A 13,646-nucleotide genomic window follows, 5' to 3' on the forward strand; every position below is an offset into this window, starting at 1 on the left:
CTGTCAAAAATGTTGTCATAATCTATATAGTATATTCATTTAATTAAAATTAATTAACATTTATGACTGAAATGTTAAATTTAGATCTATGTTAAGTGTAAGTGTCAAATGTTATCCAAACCTTTCCACAAGGTTTAGTGCGATTTAATATTAAACATATACACATCCAACTGTCGCATTTATAATATTTATAGTATTAGCGAGATTATTTATATAGTGTAAAACAAACAACAATATTTTTTCCTATATTTTAAAAGTAACAGAAATAATTAATAAGTAGTTTATCCTCTCAAGAGTAGTATTCAATTATTATGTTATGGGGGGGAAATAATGGAAAAGTGAAAAACTATCAAGTTTCTGTATGGCCTAAGCTGACTGAAGAAGGCTCTCACAGGAAGACTCAACAATTTAAAGAATTTCATTGTGTAAGCAATATTTTGATCCAGACTGCACAGAAAAGCTCAGGTAATAGTTATGACACCTGTAGCTTTCCTTAAGCCTAAGAACTACAATGAAATAAGATATTCATAGGAGAGGATCTTTGTGACAAAAGAGGCTGACTTTTACAATATTGGCTCCTTTCAATTCGCCTTTAGGCCATACGTGGATTCAGTTGATAGACTACCTTGTTCCACCATGTTTGCATATAATTTTAATTACTTTGTAAGTATTAATTTCATAATAATTTTAATGTATTTATTTTCATAAGTCGACACCTTTGACCCAACCATGCTTCCTTTAACGGAAACGTTGATGGTGTCAAAAAAAACTGAAAAGTTTAGTTGTTTCTATCGGGTAGTTTGTATGAAATCGCAAGATGGGAATATGCGAGCATAGAACATTTTTTATTCTTTATATTTTTTATTGTATGCTTTGTACCTGTCATGTTATATAATAAAACTATTAGTTATGACCGTTAAATCTAAAGTAAAATGAATTGGTAGTATAAACGGTTTGAAAATTTAAATGATAGGAACGTGTTCTTGTTAAATTAAAACTATTTATTGATCCAAAATGAAAGAGATTTGCAATGTATTTATTTCCTAAACTCCCACTTCTTATGTTTGAGAAACTCGCGATTGTGCCCACGGAGAACATTGATCTATGATTTGTCAAATAACTGGCCTCCAGGTCTTTTAGATGCGTAAAAGAAGGAAGAGTAATCTGTTTTCTGTTGGAATATTTTTTAACAAAACGTTTGTCGCACCACTTTATAATACTTTTTTTAAGAAAGTAAAATATAAAAAATGTTTTTAAATATTTACAAATGTATTTTACACTAACTAAGTCCTTTGCTTTCATTTTAATCTTAAAACTTCTCAAATATAACTTATTAATAACGTTTCTTATAATTTTATTAGTACAGCAGAACTATATTTCTATATCGACATTTTAAGGTTGAATTTATTAAACAAAACTGGCCTTAGAGAACTGAAATTCTTTGGCTCCAATAATTAAAATACATGAAAATAAAAATTATAATCGTCCTTAAAGCAAAATCTTTTCAACTGCGAAAGCTAATATACCAGTGAGTGAGGGCATTATTTACCAGCATTAACAAGTAACTATAAATTGTATGTACTCCTGCATACATGAATAATAATTTTGAAAAAATCAATGTTCTATAATTATTATTATTATTATTTTCAAGTGTATAAATTTCATAACAATTAAAATTTATAATTTACTCTAATAAATAACTTGTGTAAGGCTGAAGAGAGCTTTTGATCTACGTTACTTTCGTAATTCAAGTTAGGTTACTAACATTTTACAGCTATTGCGCTTGGTAATCAAGGAAACGTGTCCTTTTAACATCTCTCGCCTGTAATTAACAGGTTCTTAATAAATGTATTTATAGTTTTTAGTTATATGTGGTATTTATAGTTTGTTTCCTAAATTTACATTTAATTTTAAAAAATAACAAAATAAAATTCAAGATAAGTGCTCGAAACTTTGTTATGCGCACGAACTCTGAAATAACTGCATTTTTACAACAACCTATGTAGAGCCTATACATATTTATGTAAGCGGAAATTGAACCGTAACTTGTTTAAACGGTCCATTTCTACTTTAGGACTCGATTTTCATTGTGATTAACCGGAAACAATCAATCTCTCCGAGTGCAGGTGACGTCATCTCTGTAACAGGGTTTTCAACAATTGTTCCGAGTCACAAAAAATATATATATTTAGCCATATAGAGATGCATTTGGTGAGGTTTAACTTGCTTTATTTGACTTATATTGGTGGTCGTATTTATGGAACATTTTGAGGAACAATTTGTAGTCCATTTGTGTAGGAATGTCTGTGCTTACCAAAGTCTTTTTGGTGATGTATATTCATAACTAAGGGAAAGACTGAATGAAGAGACGAAGTTTGAACTTAATTATTGCCAAAAGCCGAAGATTCAATATAGACTTCTTTTTTCGTGTATTAAATAATAAGGAGGGCTAATGAAGTGCAAGGTTTTTAATTTATTTTGTATCTTACCGCAGTGCTGGCGATGAAGGAAAACCCTCGAGAAGGTATTTATCAGGTAAAAGCCGAATATAAACATTGAATACTTCACGACTGCCTTCGACTTCTCAGGACCTCGATTTTGCCTGTAATTAAACGTATAATATGTTATTCTGCTTGAATGATTCTGTATTTTACTTTCCTTTACTAAAACAGTTTTCCCTAATGAACGACATATATCGGTATAAAAAAGGTAACACTGAAACACAATTTTATACAATTGCCACTTATTAGAATCATCAGAGATGACATTAATGATATTGCATGTAGTATAAATATGATGTCAACACAAGCTACCATGACGTAAGAAATATAAATTAATGAAGAATGTCACTGTACTGGCCTTTTTATTGCTGTATCAAAAGGTCACGTAATCGATATAGTAGAAAAGCAAGTCAGTAGCCATATTCAAATTACGAGCATACAGCAGGCTTACATTATAAAACAAGCATCGCATGCCTGTTATTGAGGATGTTTCAATTTGCTGAGATTTCATCTTTTTATTTCAATTATTTTAATAAAAATGAACCATTAAAATTCTAGCTTTTGATTGCTATGTACATTGATTTTAATGTATCTATCATTAAGGTACAAGTCGAACAGGTAAAAATTTTTAAACTTATAGGCCATTTAGTATACTTACGGTTACCTGCGGCTTCGCACTGAATTTCGTTTTGGAAAACAGGGAAACCATGAACATATTCTTTTAAAACAGCATTCCGAACGATACTAAGATAAGCGATAGTTACTTTGTTCTAGAGTTCATTTTTAAAGTTAAAGAGCACTTTTTGGGACTCGGAGAGTGAGACAGTATTTAAAAGTATCCATAAAATAACTCAATTTTCTCTTCAATATTCTATGACTTGTGATTGAATAGCTCTAACAGTTTTAGTAACAGTTGAATTATTTTAGCCGAATCTGGGGGATTCCTAGAGTCCTTAGCTTTTCAGTTAACACACTTACGATGAATAAATGGTGAGGTTCTATGCTATTTTGAAACAGAAGTAAGCATATTTGTGATATACATTACTACACTATTCACGGTTGAGCTCTAAATGTATATTGAATTTGCGTTTGGTTTTTATTTTGGTTTTGCGCGTGCATGAGCACTTTTGGTTTGAACTAATTGTATGGCCGACGCCACGTTTGAGTTTGCCTTCTTTGTCCCGCTAAGAAAATATACATAAATCAGGTTTTCGAAGCCAACTTCGGCCATAAAGCGTCTATTTTCGGCTATTATAATATTCTTCTGGTCTACATTGTTGTTGGTACCATAGTTGAGTTTGCTTTGATACTCAATCAAGAAAATATATACATATACAGGTCTAAAAACCCTACATCTGTAAAAAAAGCAAGTTTTTAAATTTGTAGCAAAAGTAAGATATTGATCTTGTTTTAATAAACCTGCATTAAACTACTTATTAAATACTAAATACTTAACTTTTGCTAAAGTTTACATTAAGTGTATTTTTACCAAAACTTCCAGTTTTGTTATTTGGATAACCACTGTGCTCAAACTCCTTAGCCGCACAGGGGAGGATATGGTCGCTCAGTGGACGCTGGTAAATTATTCATTGCTTTGTGTTTTATCTCCTTTGATATTCTAACGAGAATAGTTCCTTGTTATTAAAGAACTTACTTTCCTTGACACCGTTATGTAAAATATTCATACCCTAGAAGTAACAGTATTGAACAACATTTGTCTACACATTATTTAATATCATTATAATTTTAAAAGTTTTAAGTTAAGAAAATGTAACTTAAGAATATGTTTAGCTTTATACGCCTACCACATAAAAATTGAACATTTTTAACAGAATTAAGCAATTTAATAATATTTACATGTTTAGTATGAACTTTAACGAAACTAATCATAACAAGGAAAAGCCAAAGTACAATATATAACAGATAAAATCGAGTTAAGTACAGTTATTTTACTTCACTAAGTATACTGGTGCAAGTGCATCTTCTATACTCAGGGTTACGTTACTATGTCATTATAAGTTTCTTTTTTGTCTACTTTCGTTTTTTTTTTCATATTATTAATTTATTTAAATTTAGGAAAAATACTGGAATAAAGAATTATTGGAGAATTTTTGAATACGAATGACAAATTTCCAATAACTGTATAATTACTAAAACTTATATTTAAATTCGATCATTAGTTAAGAGTAAAGTGATCAAAAAAGGAACTTTAAGGCCCGGCACATTTTGACGATCCTAGACTGTTTGTCGACATTATTTTATCGTATTGTATCACTCAATTAAAACAACTTTCTTAATCAATCTAATTGTTTTGCCTGATATATCAATTTTCTATTGTAGTTTTCGAGTTTAACAAAATAGTGTACCACGTAGTCATTGAAACTGTGAACTACGTGAAAAAAATAAGAAACCAAGTGACTGTACTTTATATTACTCTATACTGGTGAATTGACAGAAGCTGGAAAATATAAATCAATGAAACAATCAATGTATTGCAGAGACATGATTTACATATAACGAAAAATTTAATAATTAGAGTTTAGATCTCAAATTTGGCACAATCTCACCACATCAGGATAAAACTCAAAAATACAATTTAACATTCAAGCATCCTTCGTCCATATGCCAAATGTCCATCTACAGCGCCGAAGTAAATCTCCTTATTAGGTGTCCTCCCAGTAAATTGCCAAAAACTTATAAAATTATAAAACTTATAAACGAGTTTTTAGCACTCTGGTTGTTGCGGCATTCTTTATCCCATTGGGAAGCTTGTTGATAGAGTGAGGGCAGATATTCATAAACTACCGTTCTGTAGGTTCCTCGGCCTCTGGTCCCATACTAATTAGGTCTTTGCCAATGACTCTGGTTCTCTGTAGTGGTGTTTTTGTGTGCTGTTTTTGCACATTTAGACATACAGAACAGAGTTGTTTCGAAAATATAGAACTTGGCAGAGGCAACAGCCGAAGTTTTAATGGTTTCTATACAAGATGCTCTGAAATTCAAATGTTCGATTCGAAATCGAATCGCTTGCTTCTGGAATTTGAACACTCTACCACTCCGTAGGTAAAGTGAGGAGGAGGTACATCAAGCCACAGTACGCCGTCATGAGAACCTGAAATGAACCTGAGAATAATTTGCCGAAAACATGATCAATGTGATCATTACATGTCAACCCTTGATCTAGGTGTATGGTAAGAAATTTAGTGCTGTTGACTTCTTCCAGAATTGAATCTGTTAACGTTCTAAGTATGTCATCCTCAGAAGAAAGTTCGACATTCGATTTTGATGTGTGTGTGTGTGTGTGTGTGTGTGTGTGTGTGTGCGCGCGCGCGTGCGCGTTGCGCGTGCGCGCGCGCGTGTGTGTGTGTGTGTGTGTGTGTGTGTGTGTGTGTGTGTGTGTGTGTGTGTTATTACAACAAAAATTTGTTCTTCCAAAAAAGGTTTAGATTTTCCAACGAACAGAGAGTCATATCATCAGAATACTGTAAGACCTTTCCATGCAGTAAGTACTGACCCAATGTCATTGGCATAAATGAGAACAGAATTGGACTGAGAATCGATCCCTGCGGAACTCCGTATTTAACTGTATTGGATTTGAAAGTTAATTTGAGATTTGGACAGCTGAGTTCTATCACGTAGATTTCTAATTCTTAATTGATCTAAGCTATGGCACGCCTCGGATTTCAGTTTTTTAAGCAGAGTTTTGTGGTCATCACATTCAATTGAATTTGATAATTTGATTTTCTAATCCCTCAACAACCAAATCGGCCAAACTCACAACTTCCATTTTCTGAACCCAAACTGTTCACCTGAAAGTTGGTTGTGTTTATCCAAATACTGCAGCACTCTTGTCAAAAATAATTTTTAAGACTTCAATATAGCCGATAAGTAGAGTTTTATTTGTATAGTTTTATCAAAATTTATTCAACTTTATGTCAAAATAATATATTGTCTTTATATTTACGAACAAACAAATATTTGATGGAATTCTTGTATTTGTATAAACGTCCATTAACACTGTTTGAAAAATAAAGCTGCTTTCAAAGGTTTTATTCTACACTATCTGTTGTGGCACGACCCAGATAATCAGATAACACTGTCAGTAAAGACTGTCACGAAGCGGTAATGACAACAGTGACAAATCCCGAGCCTGGGATTTGTTACTTTATTAAGTTCCTTTGGCCACAAAATTGACCAATTAAAAACGTACTTTAGCAAATACATATTATTAGTTATTACCCTTAGGTTACGAGTTTAAACTTGACTTTTATTATCTAAGAGGCACCATTATCGATATGAAATTTATTACATAGAGATGAAGATTCATGCACAAATTCAAGTCTATAGGTAAATTCGTTTTCGAGATATTTGGGTGGATAGACAGACAGACAAAAATAAAGTACGTCTAAACCGAAGAATGATAGGTTTCGCTAAAGTTCAGCTAATAGTAGAAATAAAATTCAGCTTATACTAGTAATTTGTAATAAAATTAAGTCCATTACATAGTATTTCAAATATCCATAATTCACTATATAAATATATATATATATATATATAAATGAATTGAAACTTGATCCACTTGTTGAAGTTAATAGTGCAGAAATAGAGTGGTTTACGTAATAAACACAGAAACAACTTTACAGTACAATAGTATTATCTTACTTCTACCTAATTGTCTCTTAAACTCGGTGTATTGATTACTTGAAGTCGTACTTAATCTCTCTGCATTGTTAATAAAATCCTGTTGGTGTGTATAAACACAAGAAATGTATTTATTTACTATATATATATATATATATATATATATATATATATATATATATATATATATATATATATACGGGTTCGACTCCCGGCGGAGCAAGTACTTTTTGCGATTCAATGTTTATTGAAATTAAATAAGGCAATTGCCATTTATACAATTTAATATAAACATATATATATATATATATATCTATATATATATATATATATATATATATATATATATACGAGATATATATATTATTGCCAAATAATATATATATATATATATATATATTATTTTGCAACATGGTATGGATAGTTTAACACATTTTATTCAACAATTAAATTCCTTTTAAGTTTTAAAGTTCACTTTCAATATTTCTAAAAATCTTGTTACGTTTTTAGATGTCGATGTGTTGTTAGACCAGGAACACCTAAAAACGAAAATTCATGTCAAAGATACAAATTCAATACAATATTTACATTATTCAAGCTGCCATCCTGGTTAAGTTAAAAAGTCTAACTATTAGAGCAAATAGACTGCTCTAATAAATACGATGATGACTGTCACGCAAAAAACTTTTAAAAAGGTTTTTAGAAATAGAGGATATCCTAAAATAAATTGTAAATTCTAACATGCACAAAGCTAAAACCTCTACTCCTAGGAACTACAACAACCAAGAAAAATGTATTACCACTTACTTTCCAGGGCTATACAAAATATAATGGTATTATAAAAACAGCACACAATACAGTACAAGCTTCACCTGTAACAAAACATTTATTTAGTTATCCTCCTAGAGTAATTTTAAAAAGCCTCAAAATTTTAAATACATATTAGTAAGACCCAAACTAGCCTCTGATGATCTAACTCAAAATTTAAACAAACCTTTTGGCTGTGAACCCTGTTGTAAGCCTCGCTGCAAAACGTGTAATTTAATAATACATTCAAAACATTTCTGTAGCAGCATAGTAAAATGAAATTATTCGATTATTGGTAAAATGACTTTGTGAATCCAGCAATTTCATTTACCAATTGTCATGTAAAGACTGTCCGAAAGACTACATTGGTCAGACCATAACTCCATTGCACATTAGAATGAACAAAAATCGCAGCGATACAAACTTTAAAATTAAATCCAATCCTATTTCGGCCCACGCATTGGAGCATAACAAAGAATTCGATTAATGCTTTTCTCTAAAAAGTATTCACAAAATTCAGAACCCCCATAAACTTAAAATGAATTATTTAGAAATAGCTCATCAGAGGGTACTACAAACTAAACATCCAGATGGTCTAAATTTGAGATATGGATAGTTGTAGATATAAATTACACTTTACAATTTTAATGTGTTTTATTTTATAAAATTACACATTTAATTACAAATTAAGTTTATAAATTATACTCCTTGTATTAAGCAAACTTATTTACTCTTTGTACATGATTCAAAATAAGTTTTATTAACATATAATGTTTCTTTTGTTTATTATTTCTTGTAAATATGTTTAGCAATATCTCTTGAAAATGTTTTGTTAAGACAAAATATAGAGAATTTTGATGTTCCTTTTTTCTGTTCTTATTGAAGGTATGAGAGAGTGTCTGTCTGCAATACGCTCTCATTACATCTCATGAACTAAATTGACTATAGACCTGAAATAATTGTACATGTAACCTCAGAAAAGCTTGTGGTGTATCTTTTAATATGACACTCCAACGTATTTTTTATAAAATTATATCTAAATACGCAATCTCCTGAATCAAAAATCTGTTATCTCACTGCTACAGTGGTTCAAACCTAGGAGAGGCCAAACATGTAATGGACAGATTTATTTTAGAGAATACAGTTAGAGCTAACCAGTTAGGTTTATTAAGCCTTTCTTGGGAGTTTAAATAGCCAACAATGACAAATAACCAAGACAGTACCTCCAAGATAGTTAGCGAGTTTACTCTGCTTTCTGTCAACTACTGGGAAACCGCGCTTGTCTCTGATTGTAGTCCCGTCTTAATGAGGATCATTGTACATCCCAGACATGTATTGGTAAATAATATTTTTAATTAGTATTAGTTGCTGTGAAACTCTGATTTAGTTTAAAATAAACGACTTCAATTTTCTTAGTCACAGTACAAAACTAATTTCTCCTAGTTTTGAAACCGAGAAAGTTAAAAAATAATAATTCATTTTACAATACATAGTTAAGAACAAAATATGTATCGAAAAGTCATACTATATTATCTGTAAAGATTTTGGTTCTTTATCTGATAATTTTGAATAAACTTTACTGAAAATGCACAATTTATTACTCTGATGCAACTATATTTAAGGTACCTTACATTCAATTTAATATTATTTCAATTATTAAACAATATTGTTTATAGCAACTCGATATTTTGATGCTTACACAGATACCTTTTCTGAATACACAAAAAAGTGAAAAAATGTTGTGAGTCCATAACGATTTAAGTCGGAAATGAAAAGAATTTTGAGGTGACTTTTCATCGACTCAAAGAAAAACTCTTGAGAATAAGAATATAAATTATTCACAGTGTGTATCTGAAAGATGACTGGGTAAAATAATGTAATTGTTTATTCATTTAAAGGCGTATGTAAAGTACTCTGTAATACTCGGTCAAGACTTATTTACTCATTTCTAGTATTCACAACAACTTTATATCCACTCACTATATTTACTCAGTGACTTCCACAATGCTAAATGACTAGAAGGTAATCTGTTGCTTGTAACGTCTGAAGATTACCGAAGCGAGACGAGATGAGGATATACATATTTCAGTATGAACAAATGCAGGCTGGATGAGCATTTGTACATTAGGCCTAGTCATCTTATTTTGAGATCTGAAGGTCTTTCTTCTCGAACCATAATATTTAGTATATATTTTATTCATAACTTTTAATATCGCTGAGGTAGATGTTTATATAAATATTGTAATCATTAGAGAAGGTTTTCTTTTTTAGAAATAACATTAAATGTTATTCTCAATCTTATATTACACATATTTTTCTTAATGCACACTATAATCTTTTAATTTAATAAAAATTATTAAAATATAAAGTAGCAAACTGTTTTATGTAAATTACTAAAATTTGTAATTAGATGCTCAGTTAAACTTTGAAAATGCAGTTTACATGAAACCACATGTTTTATTAATGCTTTATTTTATATCCTCATTTAAAGTTCTAAAATAGCAGCTTCTCGTTTCCATTGCAGTGGTGATAAGGTAAGAATCATTTTATATAATAAGAATATAAGAATAATAAGAATTAGAGAATTAAAGAATTCTTAAGAATAATAAGAATCAATTTTTATAATAGGAATTAACAAAAATCACAAATGTTTCTGCAAGAGAGGCTTGCTTAAGCTCATCCAAAAATCGGGGATATAATATTTTGAATATCGTTGAATATAGAATATTATATTCTACGATACAGTAACGTTCTAAATATTGTTATTTCATCAGCCAGGCACTGGAGCGGGCTTAACCGATATAATTTATATTGCGGATAAGCAAGCAATGCACCAACTCCATGTATTCACCATTCCTTCTTATTTTCTCTTGTTTTATCATATTACAAATAATTTACTCGTATTTAAATATTGCTTCTTTCATTCCTTGACACCTTTTCGTGCTAAACTTTAAATAATTACACGAAAGAACATTTTTGCTTATTACAATTTGTTTTTATTTTAAAAACAATAAGAGATATTTTTACTTGTAGATAATAAAATTGTTCACTGCTTGATTAAATATAATTTTCAGCGAATGAACTTAAGTTTCCTTTTATAGTGCAAAAAACTTTTTTTTTCTTGGATTTCGGAAAATTTGTCCATGTTGCCCGTTATATTCATAGACTGCAGATCTCGTATCAAAAGTAAATGAAGAGTGCCGGCAAAGTAAGTGGTCATGTCGGTTACTGTAAAAAAATATTTTATATTCTGGGGCAGCCGACGGCAAGTGGTCTATTGCGTAGGACATTAGATTTAAGTCAGAGATAGCGCAGGTTCAGATCCTGTTTTTCATTGTAGCGAGTTGTCATCAGTAGCATCAACCTTGTACTGTATCGATCATCCCACTTATGTGTGATAAGATCCTCGCACAAGCCAGTTGCTCATTACGACGGACAGAATAGACTCAAAAGAGAATCGGTATCTCCATAAAAAGTTAAAACAATTTTACTAAAATTGAGTGTAAATTTAATAACGTTGACATAAAGGTTAATTCTTAAAGCCATGTATAAAATACATACCAAGGCTACAAGGTTCCGTATTTCGTAAAGGATTGTTCATTGGGTACAGATATGCATGATATATATGCATGTTGTGTAAGGTGTATAACCTTATGTATAAAACATACCCCTAAGACTTCTAAATTTGAAACTTAGATATAAATTTTTTAATTCACAATTCATTCATGGATTATAGGATGCAGTATTTTATTTTTTAAGGTTATTTTCTATAAAAACAAAAAAACTTGTGACTAGCAACTACAAAAATTAAACTGTATTATTACTATCTTCAAAAAAAGGTTTACTTAAAACATTAATGTCAAGAATAACGGTTTCTGACATTTACCATTGTCTATGTTACAGAGGTAGAACACAAACTTAACACAAAGTATTGGAATCCATCCTCTTATCCAAGTGACAAAGTAACCTTTAAGCATTAGCTAAATATATAAACAGTATATTTTTAGTTAAAAACTAATCAATGATTGATAGTGAATTCGTTCTGTACTTGTTTGTGAACTTGACTGTGGCGACCTCATTACCATTTAATAATTACTGTAGTTGTATTTGTTTTCGTGGGCATAACCTTAAACCTTAAGCTGATGTACGACTAAAGAAGAGGGTAGATTCCAGTCCTTCAAACGTAACGTTCTATTTTTGGTAACATATAATTATTGCTTATGTACAAAATAAGTTAATCTTTAAAATCATCCAGTAAACTTGGATGACACCTTTAAATAGCAACAACCATGTGTCTCCACACACAAAAATAGCACAATTTATTAATAAAATGTTTTTTATTGCAGTTTGACAGTCCAAGCGTTAATAAACAGGTAAATATGAATACAATCAATAATAAAATAAAATCAGTAAAGTGGTAAATAATATTACCATTCGCTTGTCTATTCATTCCACAGGTTTAAGACACACAAGTACCATGCAATCAATATCACAGCAACGGAGTTTGAGATCTATTTACTGATCCCAGCGTTTTACCATGAACTCATCTACAGAATAAAAGGGTCTAAAGGCTATAGACACTTGCCAACTCCTTAATGTACTCCGGGAGTTTATTGATTAACTTGACACAAACATAGGATGGAAGTAGCTCGAAACCAGGAGTTCTGCGAGAGTGAGTTCTCAGGTTGTCCCTAGTATTGTATCCCTGAGTCAACACCCATTATTTGTATCGAGAATACAGGACCACTTCCAGATTGTAGAGAGGGAGAGTAAGTAAATAATCCCGAACTCCAAAGATATGCAATTAAAAATTTTTATTCTACTTTGTCAAATTACGATCCAAAAATTTTTATTTTTAAGGTTGCTTTTTATGTCCCTACGACAAATGTTATTCAGGTCTGTTACGTAAGATTAGAAAAACACTCTCGTTATTATTTTTAAATAACTCCAACAATTTGCCGAATTCGCACGTTCCACACTGTAATGGTCGTGCCTTTGTAATTGGTGTTCCCGGTAATAAACATTTGCAACAGGTTGAATGTGTTTCCGTAATCACTGGGAAACGTGATAGCGTGTGAAATATGGTAATTTAATGTCAACTGTGATTGTGTGCCTCTTGTTTCTAATGTTGTATGATTTGGCTTTATCAATTCTACTGTACAGTTTCATTGACCAGTGGAAGAAAAAGTGAGATATAGCGTCTGAATCAGAGCTCCACTTAAATAAACTAGTTTGGAATTATATTCTTAAATGATAAATTGTATGTAGGCATGATAAATTATTAAGAAGTAACAAAGTTTATATTTAGAGACAAAAATTGTTCAGAGCGAGTCGTAAACAATTCCGACGGGTAGACAGTTTTAGAAATGACTTCTCCTCAGAGACAAACTGTAAATTGTGATACCTTCTCGATCCTGTCTCGCTGTTTTCTCTTTACGCTGGCATAAATATTTAAACACGCTTTATCTTAACTACTTGTACTTTGATCAGTCATCAAGTTTTCAACATCACAGATTTTGTTTGATTGTCTAGATTTTGATTCAGATGATGTATTGTAAAAGATTACCTGAAACGGCAATGGCACTAATTGTAAATCGGTAATACAAAAGATATATCGTTACAAGTCCTTAATCTTGCCTCTCTTCAAATATGTGACGAATTTACCATTACTTTCATATTTTTTTAATTTTATATAAA

The 13,646-nt window shown here is 30.8% G+C and overlaps 1 protein-coding gene across 6 annotated transcripts in view; it reads right to left on the reverse strand.

Moving 5' to 3' along the window:
• The window catches only part of LOC124359652 (cGMP-specific 3',5'-cyclic phosphodiesterase-like), a 507,337-nt gene that overhangs the window by 455,003 nt on the left and 38,688 nt on the right, over positions 1-13,646 (reverse strand). For 2 of the 6 annotated variants that reach the window (XM_046812572.1, XM_046812569.1), the window contains one exon: positions 2,490-2,602. The exons of the other annotated variants lie outside the window; for them this stretch is intronic. The gene's annotated coding sequence lies outside the window, so the exon portion shown is untranslated. The remainder of the gene's footprint in view (positions 1-2,489; positions 2,603-13,646) is intronic. 6 annotated transcript variants of the gene reach the window in all.

Source organism: Homalodisca vitripennis, chromosome 4, assembly GCF_021130785.1.
Source record: "Homalodisca vitripennis isolate AUS2020 chromosome 4, UT_GWSS_2.1, whole genome shotgun sequence".
In the NCBI taxonomy this organism is placed as follows: domain Eukaryota; kingdom Metazoa; phylum Arthropoda; class Insecta; order Hemiptera; family Cicadellidae; genus Homalodisca; species Homalodisca vitripennis.